Source organism: Peromyscus leucopus, chromosome 20, assembly GCF_004664715.2.
Source record: "Peromyscus leucopus breed LL Stock chromosome 20, UCI_PerLeu_2.1, whole genome shotgun sequence".
Taxonomy (NCBI): domain Eukaryota; kingdom Metazoa; phylum Chordata; class Mammalia; order Rodentia; family Cricetidae; genus Peromyscus; species Peromyscus leucopus.
The window spans coordinates 31,695,265-31,709,421 of NC_051080.1; the positions used below are offsets into that span (position 1 = coordinate 31,695,265).

The window sequence follows — 14,157 nt, forward strand, 5'->3', positions numbered from 1 at the left end:
TATTTTCACATTATGGAGGTTTTAAGGCTGAGCTCAGTCTCCGTTAGGTTATGGGGGTTGGGAGCGGGACAGAGCTGGCAGAGGGCAGGGCTTGTACCTGAGTTATAGATTGGCAGCCCTTTGTGACCTGACTGGAAAGCTTACACAAGGTATTATCGTTGTTAGGTGCATAATGGGACCAACACTCAGTATGTCGTGGGATCATGGCTCAGGGTCAGAGTTCAGCTTCAGAACAGGATAAGGACTCCATGCAGCCAGCATCAGGACTCAAGTCTGTGACCAAGGGCAAGGGCTCAGGGTGTGACCAGGATCAGAGTTCAGGTTGTGAGTAGAGTTTCTGGTCAGTGAACTGAATATCATGGTTGAGTCTAACTGTGGTTTAGAGTCTGTTTTCAGCCAGGGATGTTGCTTAGAGGGTTACCAAGAGTCTCCTTCTCCCTGGCTATATGAGGAGACTCCTGGCTGGGATCCAGTCATATGAAGCTTGCTTGGTAGGAGACCATCAATTCTAAGCATTCTCAGCAAGGCCCACACCCTTGGAAGAAAATGGATTTGGATACAGAATAGTGCTTAGTGGGTCCAGGCTAGTGTAGGTATTGGGGGAAGTTGGGGGAAGAGCTACTGCTTGCAAACTGGTGCCAGATCTCCTGGTCTACAGTCGTAGGACCCTGAAGCAATTTGGCTGGAGGAGTTAATTAAGGTCACTTGTGCCCAGGGGGAAGGGGTTGACAGGGGGATGGATGATGACTGAGGCTGCAGTTGGGTTGGTTCGCAGATGCTTCAGGATGGCATCCCCTGCCTCTGACATTCCTCTTATCTGCAGAGGAATAGGGGTGCCCAGCTGAGGTCTTACCTTGCACCATCTGGACTCTGGCTCGGAGGCTTGGGTTTGGGGGAATTGCTAAAGGCAGCAGGTCAATGGGACAAGAATGAGTTCCCAATCAGGGAGAGGAAGGTTAGACCCTTTAGCCCCGCACCCCTCCCCCAGCAGCCCCAGTTTGGGAGGGAAGATCACTTTGCCCTGATGGCACAGTTCAAGGGGGTCTCAGCCTTACCCGAAGAGTCTCCAGGGCAGATCCCAAATCCCCGCCAGGGAGCTCTGCTGCCCTCCCCCATCAAGAAACAAGTGTGGAAAGCGCTTAGATCCTGACTCACAGCCTCACTGCTGCTTAGCAGCCTCTTGGCCTGATGTCAGAGGCCCCCTGGTGACCACAGGCTGCTACTGCAGCGAGAAGACCAAAGCAGGACTAACCTCCAGAGACTGGAAAGTTAAGAGGCCCAGCAAGAATAGACGATGGTCGTCTGAGGCCTCCAGGGATAGCACCTCCTTTTTGTGATTTCAAGTACCTTAGGAAGAAAGCCCTTTCTCAAGAAGGCTAGGTGGATATGGTACTGGTGAATAGGATGAACTGGGAAGGACCTTGTGAGACTTTGGTGTGACCCTGCTATCAGTCCCTCGGGACACCCTACACATCGAGGCCTTGCAGGAGTAACTGGTGTGTGCAGAATGACATGTGCAGTGTGCTTGGGAGCCTAATTGGCTTGAGGTGCCCAACACATGTGCACACACACACACACACACACACACACACACAGGAGGGTAGGAAGAGTGATGACTCTGACATTGATGGAGGACACTGACCATAAGTTTCGGTGGGGGCTATGGAACAGCGGTGTGAGGGTGTGAGTGCCAACACCCAGGGGGAGAATGTCGACAGTGAGTTTGTGTTGTGGTCAGTGGCCCTGAGGATGAGATGCAAACAGCTGGACCAGACTGTGTTCTTGGGTAGCAATGGTATCAGTGGTCTGCTCAGATGGAGAGTGTGGAAAGGTAGTGGATCCTGCACACGACGTCTTGAATTCAGGATGGACCACAGGTTGTGAAACAGGAGCAAGGGGCTGAATGCAGGAGCATCCTGGTGGAGAGGGACACAAGGCAACTTCCCTGACATCAGGGCTCTGGGACTCTTGCTGTCAGTCGAGACTCAGGGGCGTCCAGCCTTTCAACTGGAATGTGACGCTGTGGTCTACAAACATGTTGGGTCACATTCATCGCTATCCTGGGATGCATGAAGCTGGTGGGCTGCAGGTTGAACATGTCTGCTAGAGGGACCCCTTGAGGCACCTAATAGAGGAGGAACCAGGGATCTTAGGATGGAAGACAAAACCGCTGAAGAGGCCCATCTCCACCCATTGGATGGAAACTGGCATGCAGGGTCACTTTAAAACCCGCCTCCTTTAGGCTCTATCCCTGGCTGGCTCCCCTCCCCTCAGCATCACAGGACAGGAGGTCCTCCCCTAGGTACATCTAGACCCACCAGACCCAAAAGAAGCAGTTCAGTGCCGCACCCCTGTTCTTCTTGGAAGGGCCCCAGTCCCTGCCTCTGACTCCATCTCTTTGCCCATCACTCATCCAACCCACCCACCCACTCATCCACCTATGCATGCATCATCCTTCCATCTGCATGGCCCACCCATCTATGTAGCCCTCCCCCTAGTGCCACCAACCAAATCCACTTTCCTCCCCGAGTCCTGCTCACCCTCACCCACCTTCACAATTCCACCGATCCTGACCCTGAAGGTTACCTGTCCATCCACCCTCCCGCCAGCCTGTACCTACATTCACCTGCCTCTTCCACCCACCCACCTATAGGTCTGTGCACAGCCCCTAACTCTTCTTCCCCATCCATCCGTTTGTTGGTTCATCACCTGTCACCCAGATGCAGCCACTCCCCTGCTCCTGGAAGAGAGCACAGTCCCAACTCTTGGCTTTCCTGCTGCGTGGGGCAGGAGCCGGCTGTCCTAGGTGCGGGCGCCTGTGCGTCGCACCCCTTCTCCGTGATCCCGCTCCCCTCCCCCAACCCGCCCCCCGCTCGCGCTCCCCCTCTAATGTGTGATCTGGAAGCTCTATAAAGCCTGATGTAATCCGTAATGCAGTCTCTGGCTCCCGATTCGGGATCCAGTTTCAGAGAGCGAGAGATTGGGGAGCGCCGGCAGCCGGGCGGGGGAGCAGCTTGCCTCTCTCCTCCTCCTTCCCCGCGTCCTCGGCCTCCTCCTCCTTCTGCCCGCGCCGCCCCGCCCCCGGCTCCGCTCCGCTCGCCCCCCCCCCTCCTCAGGAAGGGGAAAAAAGGCGAGAAGAGCCGGGCAGGCGAGAGGACCGGAGCGGCGGCGCGGCCGGAGAGGGAGCGGCGGGCGCAGGCGGCGGCGGCGGCGGCGGCAGGCGCGGCGTTGGCGGCGGCTCCGACAGAGGGAGCGGAGCGGGCGAGCCAGAGGCACAGGCGTCCGCGCCGCGTCCTAGCCCGGCTCCGGGCCCGCGTGCCCCGCATAGCCTGCAGCCCGGGCATCTAGACCCTCCCGGCGCCCGGGGGGCTCCGCCAGGCAGGGGGTGGGGAGGAGCCTGCGAGCGCCCGCGGGTGCGCTCTTGGGAACGTCTCGGCGGGGCCCGGAGCCGGTCGGGGGCGGCAGCGACAGTAGCCTTGGGTCGGGCGCGCTGCTCGGCCGCTGGCGAGACGGTGCGCTCCGGAGGCTTTGCAAGTCGCTGGATCAAGTCCTCGCCCGCGGGGCCTCTACTGCTGGGGAAGGTAAGAAAGGCTTCAGCGGGGGAGGGGGGACGAGAGGGGGGCGTCTCGCGCTCGGAGGGGGTCGGGAGAAGGGTGGCCTCCCGGACTTCCCAACTTCGCTGTTTGGGGCTTCGCAGCACCCAGGTTTGGGCTCAGAGCTCGGGAGTTTGAACAATCCCCCCCCCTCCCAGCCCCCTTCCTCCTCCAGCGGCGGCAACGGAATCTGGCAGGTCCCTGCGCGCCCGCATTGGGCGGGCTGAGGAGGGGGCGCCCTGGACGTGGGAGAGGCTTCTTGGTGCTCCTCACCTCCCCCTCATCCTCACCAGGCGGAGCCGGGCCAATCTGGCAGGCTGGGCCGGGCAAGGACCCCCTGCTCTATCACCCCGCACAGACCCGGGGTGCGCTGGGGGAAGGCGTTCCCGTGGCACACCAACACATAGATGCTGACAGGGGTCTAAGGGAGCCCCACCTGGCTCCCTATGCCGGCCCAAGGAGGCTCGCGAGAGAAAACCCGATGTGTCCCCCATTCCCTGATCTTCCCCAGAGCCGTTACATTATTATAGGGCCCGGTTGCATCTTCCCCCCCACGCACAGAGCTGGAGGCAGGCAGAGAAGCCCTCAGACTCCCCCTTACAGCTCTCACCCACAGCCCCGACAATGGCAGAGAGGAGACCCCCCTGAGGCCTATCTCCAAATTCGGGAAAAGGGCTGTCCTCGTGCCCCCACCATCACAACTGACACGCGCAAACGCCCCAGCTCGTTCCCTCCCGGTGTTCTTTTCTGTTTGGTTGGACCGGCGGAGCAGATAGGCTGCCCTGAACTTTAGGTCGGCCCGCTGCCCTCTCCGACTGAAGCAGCAGCGGGGCCGGGCTCCTAGCACTCCCGGTTGCGTTTTTCCAGTGGGCAGAGGCCACCAGCCTCCGCGGCCGCTGCGCTCTTTCCGAGCTGCGTGCCGCTGCCTCGAGGAATGAGCACGGCCCCCGCCCCCTCCTGAGAGGCCGAGGGCTCGGGATCCAGCAGGGAGCCCTTTCCCCTGGTCCTCTGCACAGCCTAAGCCGGGCAGAAAGCATCCCCGACATCGGGAGAGGGGCGGCGTAGCGGATAATCGACACCAAGCGAGGTGGCTCGAGGGCTGCTCCGAGGCTGCGGCTCTGCTCGGGTCCCTCCGCCTGGCCGCGGTGGCTCCTGCTTGGTCACTCCCAGGCAACCCAGAGAGCTGCACCAGCCTGGCACCCTCTCGGGCCTGTTGGGCACCGTTACCCTTTCCACTTTTATTTTGGGTTTCCAAGTTTCTCGGAGCGCGCGGACCCGGCTAGGGCTAGACTAGCCTTAATCCACTCCTTCAGTGCCCCTTCCCTCCCCGAAGTCCCCATCACGTTCCTCTCCCCTGGGTCTGGGGCGCAGATTCCTTAGCGGCAACTCCGAGGGAGTTGAAAGGCATGAAGGCGCGTGGGTGGGCACGGGGCGCGCACTCCCGCCCCAGAGGAGCCACTTGGCATACGTGTTGGGGAGGGGGTTGGGAGGTCTGCGCGTCTCCTCCACCCTAGGGACCCAAGGAGACCCTCTGTGCCCTGCTCTGTAGCCACAAACACACGCCCATCGTGAGAGCTACTGCAGGGGCATAAACAGCAGGCGGAGGCGTGGGGAGAAAGGCTGGGGTCTTTTTCATTATCTGAGAGGCGGTATCCCGTATTTGGGATCCGAGAAAGCAAATGTAACATCTCCCGGAACCTTCAAGCCTTCCATTTCTCTGAGACCCTTCCAGCAGCGGCAGCAACAAGGGAGGTCGAGGAGGTAGCTGCTCCCTTCCGGACCGCGGGTGGCCTCGAAACTCTGCGCTCGGATGCCGCCGGGGTGCCGTAGGGTCTGGCTTTGAGTACCCAAGCAAGGTCAAGCAAGCGAAGGAGGGGGGCAGAGGCTCCTGGGCGCGTCCCCGCGCGCTCAGATTTGGGGCCTTGGAAGGGGGTGTGGGTAGCCGCCGAGTCAGTCCCGCGGGCCCGCCGCCGGCTCCCGGTCCCGAGAGGTGGACATGGCGCGAGTTCGGGGATCCCGGAGCGCCTCGCGCCCTGCGCGGGGCCCTGCACCCTCCCTCTCCCCTTGCTCGCAGCTGTTCGGCACTGTCTTCAGACTTGTTGCGCCTCCATCTGGGGACTGGAGACCGGCGGGGTAGCTCCGGAGCCTGGGAGGCCGGGGCAGAGCCCCAAGGCCATGGGATGCGCCAGGGAGACGCGCGGACGCGCGATGCGCCGGGAGCGCTAGCAGGGAGTTTGCTGCCTCGGATCCGAGAGAAGGACGCTTGTCCCCGCCTCGATTCCCGCGCGGGGGCGGAGAGGAGGCGATTTCGTCGCCTTCGGCTTCATACCGCACTCCTATGGACCTTGAGCCGCGGAGGGGCCGCCGCCAAGTTACAGAGCCCTCCCAGACCCTTCCTTTGCTCAGAGGCTCTTGGGCCTCGGTAGCTGAGACCGCGAAATGGGAACGCGCATTATGTTCTTGGAACGCCTGCAGCCCCGACCCCTCGCGCCCATCCAGAGATCCGACGTTCCGGGTCCGCAGTGTGCTGGTTCTGCAGCGTCCAGGCCGGCCGGGTTCCGAGGCGGCTCTGCGCCTGCGGACACAGCGGTTAGGCCAGGGAGCAGCGGGCCCCAAGCAGGGCCCGGCGAGCAGCAGGGGCCTGGGCAGCTTCCTGCGGAGTCCTGGTCTCCTGGCTGCCCGCCTGGCCCAGTTCTACCTCCCAGAGCGGGTCTGGGGACGCGGAGTCAGTCCCCGGGGATGCCGCGGGCTCCAGGCCCAGGCGACCGGCGCCGGGCTGCGGTGGTGGAGGGCGGGAGGGCCCGGCGCGCTATCGCGGACGACCAAGAGAGGGCGCCCGCGCTGCGCTGCGCCGCGCCGCGCCGCGCCGGCCCTGCCCGCCCCTTCCGTCTCCTCTGCCGCGGACCCGCGCTCCAGGCCCCATCTTGGGCAACCCCCCGCCGCCCTCTCTTGTCCCTTGGCTCCTGCAGCCAGAGCCAATGACGCATCTGGTGTTTCAGACTGAGCCTGCATCACCCTCTCCCAAACTCGCCTGGCCTGTGTGTGTGCAATGCACAAGCGTGACTGTATTTGTGGGCACGTGTACATATGTGCCAGCGGATGCACGTGTGTGGGGGACAATCTGCAGGCGGCATGCATGTGTGCATGCATGCAGCTTTCCACATGTGTGCATGTACTCCCTCTACATGGAAGGGGCTCTAGCACCCTCCCTTCCTAAGCAAGTCTGGACCTGAAGGGTTCTGTGAACCCCACCATGCCTGGAAGTCCACCCTTAACAGCCCTTGTGCCGCCTGGGGTACAGCTGCACCAAGGCATAGAGCTGTGAATTCTGGGTAAACACTGGGCCTGTGCGACCCTGTGCACAGCCCACAGACACACAGAGGAAGTGCTGCACACCAAACACCAGGGTGCCCATTGTACAATCGTGCTGGAAGTATAGGGGTGGGCAAAACCAGCTCCACCACCACCAACAGAAGTGCTTGGGCTAGTGGAAATATAGGACAGGGACCTGAGGGTCCTAGGGGCTGAGGTAGCCCAGAGGTGTAGCTCCTCTAGGAGAGTCCCGGGAGTGTCAGAACTCAAGAGGAAGGAGAAAGGCAGCGATGAGATCAGAAAGATGTGAGAGAATAGCTGTACGAAGGCCTGAGGGTATGAGTGCAGGTGTGAGGACTGGACAGAAACCAGGAAGGAAGGTGAGAGAGAGAGAGAGAGACAGAACCCAAGAGCGCTATGGGCATTGGCCTGTTCTCTGGAAGGCTAGGAGGCATCTGAGGGCCATAGACAGGATTGATCATCAGGGTTGATAGACATGGTGGGTAGGCCTTTGCACAGTGGGTCTCAGGGACACCAATCAGGAGACAGAATGCGTGCTCTGTTGTATGGGGCTGCCACACCCCTGGCTGCCATGGCACGGGAGTTATAGATAAGTTTGTCACACAGGAGAGTACGTAGGCTGATGTGATCCCAGGTAGCCCACATGCCAGTGTGCAACAGACATACAAATATCCCCCAGAGACACACGGGGTCGGGCAGGGGTTACACACCACTGCCCAAACCCTGTGCCCACTGTGGGCTCACTGGGACTCACGTTGGCATGAGTAACACAGTAAGTGGAGCGTATTTCACCTGTGCCCATGTGTGTGTGTGTGTGTGTGTGTGTGTGTGTGTGTGTGTGTGTGTGTGTAGGAATGTGCTACGGGGTTCCAGGGACACACTGATGGTTGGGAAGGTCCGTGTTCCTTGCTCCCAGAATGCCCAGGCTGGCGAAGAGCATGCCTCTGGCTTACTGCACCCTCTCTGTCAGACAGGCTGTGGCTGTTTGCATTCCACAATCCATACATGCACTCACCCCTGGTACCCTCCCCTCCCTCCTCACCTTCTGTTCAGCATCAGATGGCATCACATTGGTGCCTGGGTTCTTCATCCCACCCTACCCATCAATCACCCCTACCATCTCATGCCCATGCACAAGTGCCCACCATTGTCCCATGTCACCCCTCAACCCCTTCCCTCAGAATTGTTTGAGGTTCCCAACTTGCCTACCACCTAACTTCTCACCCCCAGGAGGTCTGTGGGTCCATGTTAGGTCAAGAGTGCTGAGGGCCCCCTCAGTCTTGCTACTCAGGGCCGGCAGCTGCAGTCACTGTCTTGAACAACAACCTACATACAGCTGCTGATCCTCTGAGCCCACTGGTCCTTCCCAGGGACATGTGACATTCTGACTGAGCCAGGTGGATTCTAGGGAACTTTGAGGCAGGGTTGGGTCATAAGAAAAGCCCAAGCAAAGGATGGCAAAGCCATCATGCATCTTACTCATCTGCCCATCACTTTGGGGCGGGGGGATTGGCTTTCAGCTGGGACATTGGATTGAAGGGCATGTGGCATGACAGAGTTAGAGGACGGGCCCTTGGGATTCCCCAGGCCATTGTGAGGGCAGCCTGGACTCTCATGGCTGACCTTGACAAGCTTGAATGTGAGGATACTGAGGGAAGAGCACAGACTCCCAGGCCTACCCACTGGCATCCATGCTCTGACTTTTCCATGCCCCCCGTCCCCATAGTAGGCCAGAGGTCACAGAATGGAACCCTCACCATGCTTGTTGGCACTGTGACTTTAGACCAGCGACTGTCCTGTCGTGGTATGTTGATGAGGCGTTGGTGAAGGTGAGATTGGCAGATCACGGGCTTGCAGGGTGCCTAAAGTGGAGGTGGAAGACGAGGCTTGGTGGCATGGGCCTCTGGGAACTCATGAAAGTGTTTCAGAATCGGAGTGGAAAAGAATATGGCTTCAGTGCTGGGGAGGTGGCCCCCTGAGTCTGTGCCCTGACGGTCTTCCACGTGCTCCTGCTGCCTAGCCTGACACCCCCAACCCCCATGCAACCCAGGTCACCATGCTGGTGGCTCTGGCAGCGTCCTCCTGTGGCCATAGCCACACTGACCCCCCATGGTCGCAGCCTTGCTCCTACATGCCACAGACATGTGCACACCTGTGTTCCTTGCCCCCACACACTATACTGTTCAGCGTACTGTGTTTGCCCACCTGGTCTTCCAATGCCATGTGCCTACCACACTGCACACTCACAATGCCACATACCCACTGCACACTCACAATATTCTCATATGAGCAGGCTCACACACTTGCAACTCAGGGAGCAAGTCCTCACCATCCGTGCACACATGCAGACACACATCCTCGTATATGTAGGTGCACCCAAACACTTTGTGACTCACTCGCTACCTGAACACACAGACTATTGTACGCATGTCAGGCACACACTTCCTGGTTCCTCGGTGCCTAGCTGCCCATCTGCAGAACATCTCCTCTCTTCCTCCCCCTTGCCCTCCCAAGCAAGCTGCTCCTGGTTGCCCTTGGAGGCGGCTGGGGTGGGGCCTGCTCTCCAGGCCATGACCTCCCTCTATATCCCCCTCCGAGCACTGGCTTAAGAAGCTGACTCCTGTTACAGCTGGAGAGGCGTGGCCACTTAGGAAACTGGCCAAAGGCCCTGGCTCAGGACCATCCTCCCCTCTTTACCTAGCACCTGAACTCTGCCAGCAGGAGCCTTGCTTGTCTGCCATGGCCTCAGATCTGCCCTGGATTTCTTGAGCAGCAGGAAAGAGGCATGGTACGGGCACAGGCCAAGGGAGTTGGGCATTTGGAGCGTCTTCAGTGCCGGGTGGGTTGGGGTGATGGGTACTGGACAGGAAGGGGTGCAGTAAGGCAGGGGTCAAGGTGCAATGGATAGTGGGTAGAGTGGGGGTAAGGGATGACAGTCTCTTCCTTCCCAAGGGACCTGGGGCTATTGCTCATCTTCCCTGTGCTGGAGGTGACTGTTGTACTGCCCTGTCTGGGTGGTCTAAACCAAAGTGGATTATGCACTGGCCTGCCGAGGGGCTGGGCCTAGGCACTCCAGACACTGCCAGAGTGGTCTCATGTCTGATCTTTTCTCCTGGCAACTCAGCCTGGTTTCCAGCCCTGTCCCCTGAATGGCTCCTGTGTCGTGGAGAGCAGTGGCTTGCTGGGGCTGATGAATTGGGTGACTCCTGCTTCTGCTTCGGGGTCTTCTGTCCCATGTCCCTTGTGGGACTGATGCATGGGCCACCCCATATCTCTGCTATGGGTGGAGCCTCAAGAGGCCTTGCTGGCTCAGGCTGCCCCAGGCAAATGGGCCTGAGGCCATGGCTGGGGAGCAAGCCATGCAGATACCCCTCTTTGTCTCTGTACCTCCGGGGAGGGGGAGGCCTTTCACAGATGCTTGACCCTCTCTGGCCCCGAGTCCTGAGGGCTTCACACAGGTTGTCTTGGGCCCACATCAGAGGCCCTGATAGGGCCCACCGGCAGGTGCCAGGGCCACCTCTTCAACTGATGACTAAGGTCTGAGAGGCCCGTGAGAGCAGGGATAGGGGGAGCACCATGAGCAAGGAGGACACCCCCCCCACGTCTCCTGGGCAGTCCTCAGTGCCCAGGGCGCCTGCCCCTCCCCCATTGCAGCCTCGTCTAGTACACAGGAGGGCACTGTTCAGAGGCCGCAGGACTACAGAGTGGCTTTTGTGGCTGGTGTCTAGGATGCCATTGGCAGCCTGGGGTGGGGAGGGGACCCAAGGCCCAGGCCCCTGGTTGATCCGTTGATATGGGGGCTAGGGAAGGGCCTTGAGAAAAGATGGACACACTGAGGCTGGAGAAGGGCCTCTGATAGCATCCTGGATACCCGTGGAACACATTGTGGAGACCAAGTTACTGGACCTGGTCTCTCTCTCTCTCTCTCTCTCTCTCTCTCTCTCTCTCTCTCTCTCTCTCTCTCTCTCGTGTGTGTGTGTGTGTGTGTGTGTGTGTGTGTGTGGTGTCATTTGAGTTTACACTGGAGTGGTTTCTTCCTAGGCTGGACTGGATCTAGGTGGGAATCTCTGGTCTTTGGGTATTCCCGCCCCCAATGCTCCAAAGACTAAAATCTGGGGCCATAAGGGGCTATGCTTATTCTTGCCTGCAGGTGGCGCTCAGGGAGCCAAGTCATCCGTTCCCTTTTCTCCTTTCCTGATTCCTGCTCTTCCCCTCACCTGCTAAGGCATCTATGAATTCCATCAGTGGGACCTCATCACTGACACCCTACTACCACTTCCTCCCCTCTGAGGCTTCTCTGGGGTCTCTGGAATATGCTGGGTCCAGTAGAGGTGGGCCAGCCTTCTCTGCAGAACAATAGTGGCTAGACACTAGGAAGAACTTCCTGAAGTAAAACAATTGGGCCTTGGGGAAGGTATTGGGAGAAGGGGCCCTGCAGAGGATTTGATGCAAATTGGACAGTGTCTCTAGGAACCAGAGAGGGTAGAAGGGCGTATATACTTCCCAGTGTTACTCAGACCTGGAGATAGGGACTCTACCAGAGAAGTGGACTACGGTTTCGGGGGAAAGGGACACAAGACAGTCACCCATTTTTCTGGAGAGAGGGCCAGAGACAGCTTTATATTTATTAAGTAAGAAACATTTAACCTGAGGATCCCTCAACACTTGGGATGGGAAGCATGAACCATTTGCTAGCCTGTCTTGAAGCTTGTAGGCTCTAAAATTCTGTGGGCTGCCCATGACAGACCAGGTTGCCTTCCTGGGTCCTAATGGATGCTTGGACCATCTCTGGGGGATGAGGCTGGCAGGTAGCTGCAAGGGATGCCAGGCATTCACTAGGGAAGTACAGAGCATGGCCTTGGGAGGTGTGGGACTCAGGGAGCCTGCTCCAGCCCCAGGGAACCCAGGCACCTCTCAAGGAGCAGTCTACGGACTAACTTGACAGAGGGGAGGGACACAGGCTAGGTAGAGCAGAGCGTCTCTGTGCATGGTTCAGTGGCTGCAAGGCCACTTCCTGTGGGAGAGCATATGACTCAGCTGTCCTCTTCCCCCAGCTCCTGGCCACCAAGGTTTTCTGAAACTTGCTGCCTAGGTGAGCCCTCCTTTCCCAGCCTGACTGGCTCAGCTCCCTCTGGACAGCTGAGTGGGTGTACCTAGGCTGGGCTGTCCAGCACATTATATAAACACACCTTGCCCGCGCTCATATGAATGCACACACATGTGTGTAGACTTGGATTACACAGAATGAATGCAGTCACACAAAGAGGCACATGCCTGCTCCACCTCCTCATCTCAGAGACGGCCACCAGGTGCCCCCAGTTGCTCACCAGTCATTGCCTGTGGCCTTCTGTCCCTGCTGATTAAGGGTCTCCTCCTTCTCTCCTTGCCATTGTGTCCCCCTGAAATCACAGATGCCTCTAACAAGGACGAGATGAGGCCTGAACCACAACTCTCAGCAATCCACTTGGGCTCTGTCTTCCAAGATGCCAGCCTTTGGTGCCTGAGCTTAACCTAGCCCATGCCAGCAGGGAACCAGGCCTTGTAGTGTCCTTCTTGGAGTCCTCTACTAGCGGGCTTGTTTGGGCTGAGAAGAATGAGAGGGGACTTGTGGGAGGACCCAGGCAGGTGGCTACAGGCCTCTGCCGAAGGGCCACTGGGGACAGGCTGGCATGGAGGCAGGGGCCCAGTGTGTTGACACCCAGATTTCTTCCTAGGCCTTCCTTCTGACAGAGGACAGCCAGATCCTGCTATCGCTCTCTCTTGTGTTGGTTGTGATGCCTCTGGGCCAGCGGTGCCTTTTCCAAAGCTAGGGGTGGGGCAAGCTCAAGTCTAAGGAGCTTTAGAGCAGTGGTTCTCAACCTGTGGGTCAAGACCCCCACAGAGGGGGTGTGTCCTGCTTATCAGATATTCACATTACGATTCAAAACACCAGCAAAATTATACTTAGGAAGTAGTCACGGAATAATTTTATGGTTGGAGTCACCACAACATGGGGAACTGTATTAAAGGGTTGCAGCATTAGGAAGGTTGAGAACCACTGCTCTAGAGAATGCTAGGCCACCTGGAAGAGACCCGAGCCTTACCACCTCTCCAGGCATTTTAGGGACCTGTTTGAGGAGTCCACAGATGGTGTTTGTTGATGGCCTTGGGGATGGTTGCCTGACAAGACGTTGGACAATGCCCTCACTTGCCCCTTCTCCTGTGTCTCACTGGGACCTCCTACATTCTTAATAACCAGTCCAGAAATGTTCCCTCTTGGTCCCCTACCTTAGTTAACTCTGGTTCTCCGCCCTTTTTCCTGCCTCCTCCTTGGCCTCTTTTGGCCTCCAGCCTGCAAGTGAGCCCCTGGCTATCTGGTGGCTCATTTAAGGGACAGCTCTGTGGTAACACTGCCACTGGCCCCCATGGCTACCTTCTGCCCCTGGAGTAGACATTGGGAGCCTATGTCCCTGTTCAGGACTCAAGGAGTAGTTGGCCATCCTACAGGAGTTGACCAGGGTCAAGAGTCAGCTGGTGCCCTGGGTTCCTGGGATGGTGGTGAGTGAGGACAAGGCAGGGATCCTCTGTGGACCTTACTGGCCATCTGTGAAGTGGATCCAAAGCAAGAGCCCTGGGCTCTCTGCTGCAGTGACAGACTGCAGGGCAGTGTGCGCCGTGTATTGTCCTTCCAAGAACCGAGATGAGCTTGTTTCTCACCAAGCTGACCCTTGGAGGCCAGTGCCACAGTCCGCATGGCCCTAGGGACACCACCGATACCCCCACGCTCCCTGGCTAAGCTGCCCATTTTCCAGAAGGGATGCCAGGGGCCTGAGGGTGCTTTTATTTGACCTCAGATCTGGAGGTGGGTCTCCAGAGCCAATGCTCTCCTCTGGGGAGAGGGCCCAGGAGTCAGTGGTCCTTCTAAGCTATGTAGGCCCCTTGGTAAAAGACAGTGGGTTTGGGGGTGATCACAGCCGTGAGTTGTGGCTCCCAAGATGGCCTAGGCTTCCCAGGTGCTTGGGCTGAGCAGAATGAAGGTGGCTGGCCTGGGGTTGGGTAGCGACACCATGGGAGGCTTGGCTGAGTGCTTCTTCTAGACCTTACCAACATTACCCGGGGCTGGGCACTGACCTCTGCTTTTCATGGGGGGAGAGTATGTTCCTGGGGCGGGGTCTGCTGAGGGACGGGCATCAGGAACAACAGAGTGAGGGGCGGACTGTGAGACCCTGGCCAGAGCTTCTCTGGTTCTATA

The 14,157-nt window shown here is 58.7% G+C and overlaps 1 protein-coding gene across 1 annotated transcript in view; it reads left to right on the top strand.

Annotated features, from left to right (window-relative positions):
* Window positions 1–3,186: 3,186 nt before the first annotated feature.
* The window catches only part of Adgrb1 (adhesion G protein-coupled receptor B1), a 72,933-nt gene continuing 61,962 nt past the window's right edge, over window positions 3,187–14,157 (top strand). Inside the window, 1 exon segment of the mRNA XM_037197550.1 lies at window positions 3,187–3,581. The gene's annotated coding sequence lies outside the window, so the exon portion shown is untranslated.